The 11,932-nt window shown below is 39.5% G+C and overlaps 1 protein-coding gene across 2 annotated transcripts in view; it reads right to left on the bottom strand.

Annotated features, from left to right (window-relative positions):
* TRHDE (thyrotropin releasing hormone degrading enzyme) overlaps positions 1-11,932 on the bottom strand; it is a 450,253-nt gene that overhangs the window by 437,207 nt on the left and 1,114 nt on the right. The gene's annotated exons all lie outside the window — the stretch shown is intronic.

Raw genomic sequence — 11,932 nt, forward strand, 5'->3', positions numbered from 1 at the left:
TTCCTGAACCAAACTTAAGCACATGAATGGTACAAAAGCATACTTCATGCATATTTCCCCAACAACAAAAAATTTTCAGAAAACTTTTTGTCTCATCTAAAGTAAATTCTCTAAATCCAGTGAAAGTGAAAGTTGCTCAGTGGTGTCCAGCTCTTTGCGATCCCATGGACTATACAGTCCATGGAATTCTCCAGGCCAAAATACTGCAGTGGGTAGGCTTTACCGTCTCCAGGGGATCTTCCCAACACAGGGATTGAACCCAGGTCTCCCACATTGCAGGTGGATTCTTTGCCAGCTGAGCCACAAGGGAAGCCCAGAGTTGTGCTTATTAGGCAAAACTGACACTTTACAGAAAAACAACTCGTCATCATACTGGAAAGTATTAGAAAATAATGGTTCTCCTTTGTGGTATGCGGAGAAGGCAATGGCACCCCACTCCAGTACTCTTGCCTGGAAAATCCCATGGACGGAGGAGCCTGGAAGGCTGTAGTCCATGGGGTCGCTGAGGGTCGGACACGACTGAGCGACTTCACTTTCACTTTTCACTTTCATGCATTGGAGAAGGAAATGGCAACCCACTCCAGTGTTCTTGCCTGGAGAATCCCAGGGACAGGGGAGCCTGGTGGGCTGCCGTCTATGGGGTCGCCCAGAGTCGGACACGACTGTCTCTCTCCTCTCTGAAACTGGTTGAAACTGTTCAAGCAGTAAAGACAATGAAATCAAATCCAAAAGTTGTCATTAGATACAAGTAAGACACAGATGATCACTAAGAAACATCTACATCCTCATATTTCAGCAAGACATGCCCTGGTTTTGTTAAGGAAATGGACTCTGAGACCTGACAAAACCTGGTCTGCGTTCTGACTCCACAACATTTCTTAACCACATCATCTTGGATGATTACTAAATTTCCGTAAGGTGCAGCTATTCATTGCGTAAAAAGAAATAACCATGCCCAACTTAAAAAGCATTGTAAAGTTTAGTAGAATGGAAAAGGAGGGTGTAAAGGTGTGACTAGATGAACAGCACCCAGCAGGCAGGTAATAAATGGCAGCCACTGGTTCACAGTATCTTCGACCTTTCTTAGAGTGATAGAACATACATTTACGCAGAATGATCCAGAGACCATTGGTTTCTACCACTCACAGTATATATTTGCTATATACGTTATATGTTATTATATGTTATACAATAAATATCTGTATAGTAAATATTCATGTCAATATGTGCATATATATATAATATTGAACCCACTCTGGTTTTCAGTTCAAGCTGCAAAATTGCATCTCATTTAAACTCTAGAAACACCCTCTGCATTCTGTCAAATCAAAATACCCAAACTATGTACTTGAAGACAGACACTCCTTTAACTTAAAAAGAGGGCCATTATTTGTGAAAAGATTCTAAGTTAATTATACTTTTTATATGCGTGTGTGTGCACACTTAGTCCCTCAGCTATATCCTACTCTTTGCCACCCCATGGACTGTAGCCCTCCAAGCTCCTCTGTCCACAGCATTTCCCAGGGGGGGAATTCTGGAGTGAATTGCCATTTCCTCCTCCAGGGGATCTTTCTGATGAGATTGAATCTGGGTCTCCTGCATTGAAGGCCGATTCTTTACCACTGAGCCACTGGAGAAGCCCCAAACTTTTTAAATAATACTAGTTAAAACTGAAGCTAAGGCAAGTCAATATCAAACCCTTGGTAAAACATTACTGAGTGCTACAGCCATCTCTTTAGAAGGCTCTTATCCCCACAGTCGTTCTACCACCCACCCTGCCTTCCCCGTCATCCACAGAGTTCTTGCTTAATCTCACATGGCACACTTTCCCGCTGAGCCCAAACTTGGCCTCAAAATTATTCTCAACACAGCACTTCAGGGAGCTATACCAATCAATAGAGGCTGACATGTGTATTGAATCTTATTGGCTATCCCTGGATCAAACCATAAAATGTAAATGCTTATACTTTTAAAAATTATGACACATGTATTATTGAGGGACTACTTTTTAAAAGCTTAGTTTTCAAACAGAGAAAATAAGATATTTTAAAGATTAATTGTATATTTCCTCTGAGAGAGGGGTTTCAAGAATTATCTTGAAGCACTACTGAGCTGCTACATACCAGGCTTGGGTAAATCACTTTACTGCCTGAGTTTATTTTTTCATTAGTAGAAGGAAAATATTTCTAAGCCTCCCTTATGAAACTGTTGAGATGATAAAATGAGATAATATTTAGGAAAGAAGTTTTAACTATAAATCTTTAGAAAAATATAAAGTTGGAAGCAATCTTAGAAACAAATTGTCCAGCTTTCATAAATTCCTAAAATGAAAAAGTAGTTCCAGTAGGGTTAAGTGATTTATCTAAAGTTACACAGATAATTAGTGCAAAGCTGGGTCCGGAATCCACATTTTCTGTGTCTGAGAAAAAGGTAATTCTATTTCAAAAACAGCAAAATGAATGTTCACCCACAATTTATAAGCAAGGTTTTATTTTGACTATTGGTCATAAAGGTTTTTCTTTCCAAATCTGCCAGCATCTTGGCAATACTTTCCCTATTTTCTACTGACAGCAATATAGTTTTTGCTTAATGAAATATCAGTAACTTTTTGTTAAGAAGCACTCATTTACAATTTTCTCTTCACATGCTTTTTTGTCTTACAAAATGTTCTTGAATCCAAACTTTTTTATTAATTAAAATGGTCACTAAGGCTTCTTATTTCTTTACTGAGGCCATTTAAAAGATACTTATGAAATTTAATATACAAGGAAATATGTTCACTTCTAAGTACTGAGAAATCCAAGTCTTGTCATTGAGCAATTAGACACTGTCTCCCACGTGTAAGATTTTCACTCCATGTGGCAGGATTTTTTTTTCAAGATAGAATCATTTTTGCCCTTAAGGCTTTTGCAATCTACCTGAAAAGAAAAATATATACAATATATTAAAAACTGCTAATAATACTAGGGGAAATTTCCATAAGAGTTCAACAGAGAGGTTGCATTTAGAATGTACATTAGGTGAAAAATCAAACGTGTCTTTGGTATTGAGTAATTAAAGGGTAGGAATTCATTAAATGTAGAATATCTAAATACCTCTGGGCTAATGAGAAATTAATAAACCAAATATTTATGCAGAAAAATCATGTCATGTTCAAGTCTCTTTTTGCCTCACATAGTAAGTAAATATGTTAGTAAGGGCCAGCAATTTAAATTGCTGATTCTCAGGGTTGAAAGGAACTATAAAGATCATCTAGTGACTTTTCTGCAATTAATATTCTTAATGAATTCCTACACACAGTATATTTATAGCCATGCACTGAGGGCTAGCATATATTTGATAATGTCTAAATGAGGAAATATCAATTTCACAGTCTGGCACCTGAGGACGATTGCAATTGAATTTCAATTCAGTATTTAGCAAATCAAAACAAGCCCCTTGGAAAAGAAGAGCAATTGGACTAGACTACGCTTAGGGTCTTTTTCAAGTTGAGAACCTATAACTGAATAAAAATTAGAAATAAAATAGTCCTTGAATTTGATGAGATGATTTTAAAATACTAAATTACATTATTGCTAGATAGTTTTTGCTACAAGAGCTATATACATTTGCTTCTCTTGGTCATCATTCTTGAGTGTTTAATGCTGTGGAGATAAAGATAAATATATATGTTCCTTCCCTCAAGGAGTTTATACTCTGATAAAATAAATAAAACATAAGCCTAGACAAGTTTGCACAAAAAGCCATGACAAATGCATGAAGAAATTACATCTTCTAACGCAAGGTTTCTCAGCCTTGGCACCACTGACTTTTCTTTTTTTTAATGTAAGTATAGGTGGTTCAGTGCTAGAATTCTTGACACTAGTGACATTTTAGGATGGATAATTCTCTTTTTAGAGCCATCTTGGGCTCTGTAGCATCCTAGACGTCTACCGCTAGAGGCCAGTAGCAACGCCTCTACCCAGCCGTGACAACCCAAAAGTCCCCAGCCACTGCAAACGTGCCCCGGGAGGCAGCACCGACCTCGCTGAGAACACCTGTCTTAAGAACTGAAAGAAGACTTCATGGAGGAGGAAGTTAAGAACTGGTCTTGAAGCCTGGGCACTACTTTAAGGGTCAGAGACGGAAGGAGAAGTGAGCAAGTGGACTACAGGTGGCACAGAAAGAACCTTTTTTTTTAATTAGGGGCTAATTACTTTACAATATTGTATTGGTTTTGCCATACATCAAAGGCTTTGACTCACGTATAAAGTTAACGTCCTATTTGCTCTCTTACAGGTTCTGGTTTTCTCAGATCTCAGTATTGCCCATCTATCTCTAATACCTCTCTCCCCCTGGATCGTCTGCTTTCTAACAAAGAGAGCCAGTTTCAGGCTCAGGGCCCTCAATAGGCAATAGTGTCTGTTGGGTTTCAAAAACATAATCTTCACTGCATGTATTTGATGATTGCCTTCAAGTGGTGGAATTGAGACCTCTTTCCTGCTTACTGTCACTAAAAACATCAAAGACCTCTAGAGAAAGAGATTGGGAATAGAAAATAATGAGTTTGGTTTTTAAGTAAATTTGAGGCAGAGTTTGAGGTAGTAGCAGTACACCAGGTAGGAAAAAAATATAAAAAAATAATTAAAAATAGAGAACACTTTAATATACAGTAAGGATATGAAATACAAATGTAAATACAGTAAGAAGTAAAAATAAAACAGCAGGAGGCAGAACGTATTGGGGAAAAGTATTTTGTCGCCTATTTTTCTCCTGCTTTCTCAAACAAAAACATTTTTATCTTTTATAGAATCGTTCTATCATTATAAAGAAATTTCACCACCAAAAGTAACATCCTGGAAGTGTTATTCCAAGAATATCACTTTAGCATCACTAAAAAAATGAATAATACACATGTATTTTAATTCCCTTCTATCTAAAATAAATTACTTGATTTCTTAACAACTTGCCTGTTTGACATTTTGGTTGTGCTAAGCAGTAGAGCTTAAAGCTCTGTGTTGCCTCTGAAGGATATAGAGAATTGATTTCTTCTTATTTCTGCGGAAGTTCACTAGGCAAGCTACTTGTGTCGAATCATTATGATAAGATTCAGCTGAAATAATGCATTAACGTTGGCTGATATTGCCAACAAATTACAGTATGTGATACAAACAATTTCTGTTCCATTATTGTCAGTTTGCCTTTTCATAAAGTTAATATATGCAAAGGAAACAAACATTTGCATAACACTGCTCATATTCAGATTGATTCATGTTTCATTGTGGAACCCACCAAAAACCAAGAGAACCTCACAAATGGCAGGGCATTTCTGGAAGGCTTCCGTTTCAGCCACATCTATACAGCACAGTGAATGATAACCTTTGAAGCTGCTTCTGTCGCAACAGCAATTTGCCTACTGTTGCAATAGTTTAAGATTAGTAACAAAAACTCCCAAGATTGAAAGAGGTGATCCAGTGGATCATCTAGTTACTCTTCAACTGCTTTTAGTAACTGGACAGTGACAAGGTCATGGAAGTAACCCACGTCGCATTTAAAGTGAAGACTGTTGATCAAAGTGCAAACTATTACTCAATGACAAAACATTTTAAGGCAAAATGGGTCATTGTTTAGACTGTGTTTTTATGTACTGCAATGAGTCATTAAAACTCTGCCATTTCAGAAGAGAAGTGCTCCTGCTGAATATTCAGTGCTATAAGCAACACAAAAAATATGTGTAGCATATTTTTTTAAATAACCATTCTAGTAAACTAAAAACATAATGCAATAATACCAGCAATATGTATGTAGGAAGTGGTGCGTATGTGAATAATCGTGTTATAAAAACAGAGCATAATATTCATAATTGCTTTCATTTTTGTGCACTAAATACTCTTCTCAAAAATGAGTACTAAGTACTCGATCACCACTGTTGAAGAGTATTATGGACTCACTAAAATTACTTTCCTGAGTCATAATATTAGGTTCTCATAAGGATAAATAAACTAGTACCTGAGATTCATTTGTTCAATATTGGAAAGAGGAAAAGTATTATGTAAGTATCATAAAACAGTGCTACTGGTGGAACCCAAATACAGTCTGCAGAGCAGTAGCTAATGACTGATGTGCCTTTCCCCTGGCACTCGGGGTTTTTCTATCTCCTGTACTGGCTTCCAGCAACAGGGCAGGCACCCTCCTGACCCTTCAGTCACTGTTTTCTCCTCTTCTCACTGCTGAGATAGCAGGGCAATAATCAGAGTTACGAGTTCATTCTGCTTCACACCCTCTTCCTGCTCCCTCGACCCTCTCTATCGCAGCGTCTGGACCAAGCATAGGGTTTCTCTAGCTATGAAATACCACAGCCTTTTTCTTCTCTCCCTTCTTCATTATGGAAGGGCCCTGCTTCTTTCTCTCCCTGTCTTTTGAACTCCGCTTAGGGGGCAAAACAAACAGCAGTGGAAGGAATGTCCAAAGTGACCATTTCCGCACTGCCTTGCGAATAAGGGGAAGCCTAAGGCAACAACATTGAACCTAAATGACCCTGTACCAGCTTGAAGAACAGCTATCCAGCCATGTAATAATATAATTGTATTTCATACCCACAAATACTTACCAACTGTCAGACACTGTTCTAAGCACTTTATTACTTAACTCATTTAATATCCTCCCCAATAACCCCACGAAAGAGGATATCATTATCCCCGTTTTGCTGATAAGGATACCAGACACAAAACAATAAGAAACCTGGCCAAGGTCATAAGGCTAAATAAGTGGAAGAGTCAAGACATAAACCAAGGCAGTCTGGTTCCAGAGTCCCTGAACACACACACACACACACACACACACACACACACGCACGCACGCACGCACACACACACTTCTCCATCCAGCAACACAACTAGTAGTGCTCGAACCTCTTCTTAAAAGGGATAAAAAGTAACCAACAAGGGTAATTTTAAAACTTCATTCTTTTTACACTTTGGTTTGGGGGTTTTTTGTTTGTTTGTTTTTTGAGTTGTGTAGTCATGAGAAAATATCCAAATAATTAAACTGAAATTGAAAATTGAAATTCACCACCCCGTCCCTATGCAACCACTGCCAGAGTGCCTTAACAAGCGAGCGGTTTATTCAGAGACCGAGAAGGCACACCTGGGGACAGGGAGCGGGCAGTGGGGAGCCAGGGACTCTTCACCCCAGCTCAGCCCCGCTCAGTTAGGTCTTGCCAATCTTACTTCACCCTTACAGCCCCATCAGGACCACCATCCAGCTGTGCCCATGTGTGAATTATTTCAGACTGTCCAAAGAACTGGGAGGGGCAAGAAGTGTTTTGCATCTTTAGATCCTCTCAAATCCTCTGTAGCAAAATTCTGTTGGAGAGAGCAGCCACTCTCTAGTGGCAAAAAGCAGGATTGCATGGATCTTTGAGAAAATCTGGAGGAATCCAGCCACTGGTGTAATTTTGAATTAAAAGGACGACAAGGTGATGATCATTGCTGGTGGGATAGGAGGATGAATGAGCCTGGGGTTATGGTGGGCGCTCTTCCTTATAGACGGTCAAACACATATTAAAGGTAGACGATTTCTTCTTCACTTTTTATATCACTCTTAAAAGTCATGCTTACAGAAGCGAGTCCCATTCTTTTATCATTCAAATGTCATCATCATCCTCAAGCAAACCTAAGTTACTGCCCTATACTGTTGTCTCAAGCCCATCTGCATGCATGGCGGCAAATATTGATTTGAGAAAATAAACATACTACGCAAACCCAACACAGGGAAATCAGTCACAAGTCTGTCTTTGCTTGAAAGAGCCCTGTTTAGAGTTATTTTGAAGAAAAAATACACAGACAAATTAATTTAACTCTTTCATAAATAAGGTATATTTCATGACTATCCAGGGTGACCAAAGAACATAGCAAGACAAACACCAATTACATGAATTTTCCTCCATGAATAAGTGACTATTAAATGGTCGAAACTTTTTCCCCAATATTTTCTAATTTAGTTTACTGATAGCATTTTGAACTGTAACCAAAATCCAACACTGGACTCAGATTGCCCACACGGCTGTGTGTGCCTTGACAGGAAAACAGTGAGCTAAACAAGTCCGCTAAGGAATCATACAAAAGGTTTTCACAGAAACAAATGGTTCTCCTAGATTTTTCAGTGCAGAGCCCTCTATAGAGGGGCAAAAAGCCATGTATTCTGATTTGTTCATGTAAAGATATCTCCTGTGCAGAGTGAATGGGAGAAGTAAGGCTGCTCTCAACATATTTTTCTTATTTTTATTAAATGCCATGGTTTTTTTTAATGAAATTAATTCATTTCAGGAGAAGTACAAGGCATCAAACCATCCACACTAATACCACAAATGCCTACCCATAGAATCCTCTATGCTCTCCACAAGATTTTTGCAAAGGAGCTTTTTGCAATTCTCTCTGAGAACCATAATTTTATCCTCCCATTCTCCTTGGAGATCATGGTTTCTGTCTGAATAACCCTTGAAAGAAAAAGACTCCTCTTTTCATTCTGTCTTCTGTCACTGTGGGATGTCACAGACTCAAAGTTTGTCAAAGAAAAAGGGTGTCCCTTTTGAAAGTGAGTAAGACGGTCATTTACTTTGGGTAAGCTTCCTCTTTCAGTCCGACCATCTGGATCTAAATTAAGGTACCTTACCTTAAACACGGGTATGCTCACCATCTGGCTACCCTAAAGCATCAATTACTTCAGGTAAATGAAGATTTTGCCTAATTCTAAGCAAGCGTATTCTACTACTGGGTATTATGGCATGAACACACACTTTCTGTATCTGCCTGCTGCCCACCTTCTTGAGGGAAAAGTGAGTGGGTATTCTGCCTAACGGAGATCATTTTCTGATATGTGTAAACATTTCAAATTTAAGAGAATTTATTTGCAATATTCAACAAGTGGTGAATTTCCAAATGTTGAACTGAGAGGAAAAGATTTGCCCCAAGTGAAGAGCTTGTCTTCTAAACTTTCTCTACTGTAATATGGGAACCAGGGGAGGTAAGTCTTCTCTATAGAGCAAAAACCAGGCCCCCTCCAAAACCTCCTGGGGGATGAAACTTTTCAGGGTCAAAGGCATACAGAACATGATGAATCTAGTTTCCTTGCTTGGGCCTGTAAGGAGTGAACCAGAAAATCAGATTGATTATTAACCAGTTGTTTCCACACAGACTAAGTCAGGTGGACAGAATGGTAGTATTGCTCTTTTTAAATCTCTCAAATTACTCAGTGTGACTCCCTATTGCAAGATTAAATACTTTCATTACAGAAATTGTCTGATAATTAAATTGGCAAAAATTTTGACTAACTAAAAGACCAAGACATTCAGTCACTAAACAAAAGAAAATTTAGAGTTTGCATTTAAGTCCTTTTGAAAAGTATGTTTTAAAATGTCGATTTACATTGCATTTGGGGGACAGAATCGTCACCAATAAAAGTCTAACTCTAGCGGAGTTCCTGATATTGGTGTGTTTAAAAATTCTCCAAGTATCCATAGTAACAACAAACAAAAAAAGCTTAATATATGTTAATTTTACATAACTGTGACTTGTTTGATTCGATTTCTTTTGCCTTATCAACTCTAGTAGAAACATAAGAAATTATTCTATTCATTCTAATATTGAGGGTGAAAAAGAAAAAAAGAACAAGTACTTCTCTAAGAGGCTGCTTAGTATAAAACCATCCTAAGATCTCCAAAAATGCCAAATCCTGGAGTGTTAATGGGATGCAGGCTAAACTCCCAACCATCTTATTTACATCTTTGGGGAAAATGAAGCAGATTTTGAATATAAATATGCACTAGGGTACAAGCAATCAGTTATAGGTCAAGCAGGAACACCTGGTCCTTTTAAGAGTCCTGTTAATTTGAAAGCACTGACCACAACAAGCTCAGTTCCACCAAATATATTTTGGCACAGCTTAGAAAAAAACAGGATTTGCTGGAAGTATTTATTTCACCACAGCAAGACATTTTGACATAACATGCAGACTCGCCTTCTATGCTTTTCCCCCAAATTTGACATGCTCATGGATCTTTTAAACAACATTTTTCATCTCTATTCTTGAGACTATGTCAGAGAATGTGGTGGAAGGGGTTTTAAATTATCTACATCTGGTCTTAGGAGTTTGAATGTGAATAATTTATAGGTTCACTTATAGGAGGTTTTAATTAGCACACAACCACTAAGTGTGTTAGTTACTCAGTCATGCTGGACTCTGCGACCCCATGGCTCCTCTCCATGGAATTCTCCAGCAAGAATACTGGAGTGGATTGCCATTCCCTTCTCCAGGGAATGTTCCCAAACCAGGAACTGAACCTGGGTCTCCAGCATTGTAGGCAGATTCTTTACCATCTGAGTCACCAGGGTCCCTAACCACTAAAGCACTAGGCAATTTATTTAGATGAGGTTATACCACAGCACTCTATAAATGTTAAAACTTTTGTGTTCTCTCATAACACACTGAAATTTTCCCAGCTTCTTATACTATAGCAACTTCTCCTGGGAGTTTCCAGACAGCATGAGCTCTAGTCCAGGGATCAGAAAACCTAAGTTTGAGTCCCAGCTCTCTGCTGCCCAGTCTGCTGACCCCAGGAGCCCTGGACTGCTCTGATCCCAAGTTTTCTGCTGTTGTGAGAATCTCTAGAGAACAAGGGAGTCTCTGCCAATGGCACCATTACTAATCTCCAACCTGCCTCCACTTCAAAGGTTGTTGATTTCATTTTTAAGTTCATTTGGGTTATTCCCTGGCCCCATAGCCATTTAATTATTCAGTTATTTTCAATGCAAGGGGCCAGGGAAAAAACAAGAATCACTTGTTTATGCATTCAACAACATGCTTGAGGGCTTGCTACCATGGGACACTCATAACACTCTATGAGTGGGCACTCTATGTGCCAAGTACAAGGTTAAGTGCTTTTCAGTGCATTTATTCATGGACATCTGCAACAATTCCATGAGGATATTATTATTATTATTTTCACCAAGTTAAAACTAAAAGTAGAGGTTCTGGAGCCAAAGTGCCTAAGTCTAAAACCTTCTTTGTCGGCTCACTATATTACAAGTTACTCCACTTCTTGGTGCCTCCTCTTCCCCATCAGTAAAACAGGGAGTTGACAGCACCCAGGCTCGTCGGGCTCCTGTAAGATTGAGTTGATACAGGACGCTCATTAAGCACTAGAAGTAGTCATTGCTAGGACCTGGTGACAGATTAATCAGCTTCCACAAGCCTTCACCACCAGTAGAGTTGAAGCTGAGATCTGAACCCGGTTCTGTTGGACTCTAAACAAATGGTGAAAAACCCCACAGCTTCTCAAAAAAATAAGAAACAGAATACTGTCCAAATCTAAAAGAAGCATCAAAGGCATTCACTAATAAGTCATTTGAGACTGACACTTAGCTTTTCCCTTTTCACCACTGGAATCATTTCCAGAGGCAGTAACTCAGGAACAAACTGGAGTCACTCTGCGTTAGGAAAGGTGGAAGCACCAGCAAGAACATTCCTGGCTGGCTTTGGCCAAGGCAGCTGCCGCCACCCCCACCCCCCTGTCACTGGGACCAGCTCTTACTGTCCAGAATCTCAACTTCCAGTTTTGCTAAACTCCGTGAGGCCAAAGCCTGTCCACGGCTCTATGCCTTCCAGAAGCGGGCGTGGGAGGCTGGGGCGCGGGGCACGGGAAGGATCTTGCCCTGCCTCCCGCGTCCTGGCTCCTCACCCAGCTGCGGCCCTGGCCTCTGGCGCTCACCTATTTTCCCTCCACGGTAAGTTGGCAGGGTTTTGATGTCACCCTGGCCTGGGGCCGCTCAGATTACACATCACTCTTAAAGAGAAAAAAAAAAAAAGGCTGTGTGCTCTGCCTGTCTAAGCAACTTTAACGAGGCAGGGGGTCCCAGCCTAGAGTGGCATTTGGTACCGGTGAGTGAGTTTGTGG

The sequence above is a fragment of the Bos indicus x Bos taurus genome, chromosome 5 (genome assembly GCF_003369695.1).
Source record: "Bos indicus x Bos taurus breed Angus x Brahman F1 hybrid chromosome 5, Bos_hybrid_MaternalHap_v2.0, whole genome shotgun sequence".
NCBI lineage: Eukaryota > Metazoa > Chordata > Mammalia > Artiodactyla > Bovidae > Bos > Bos indicus x Bos taurus.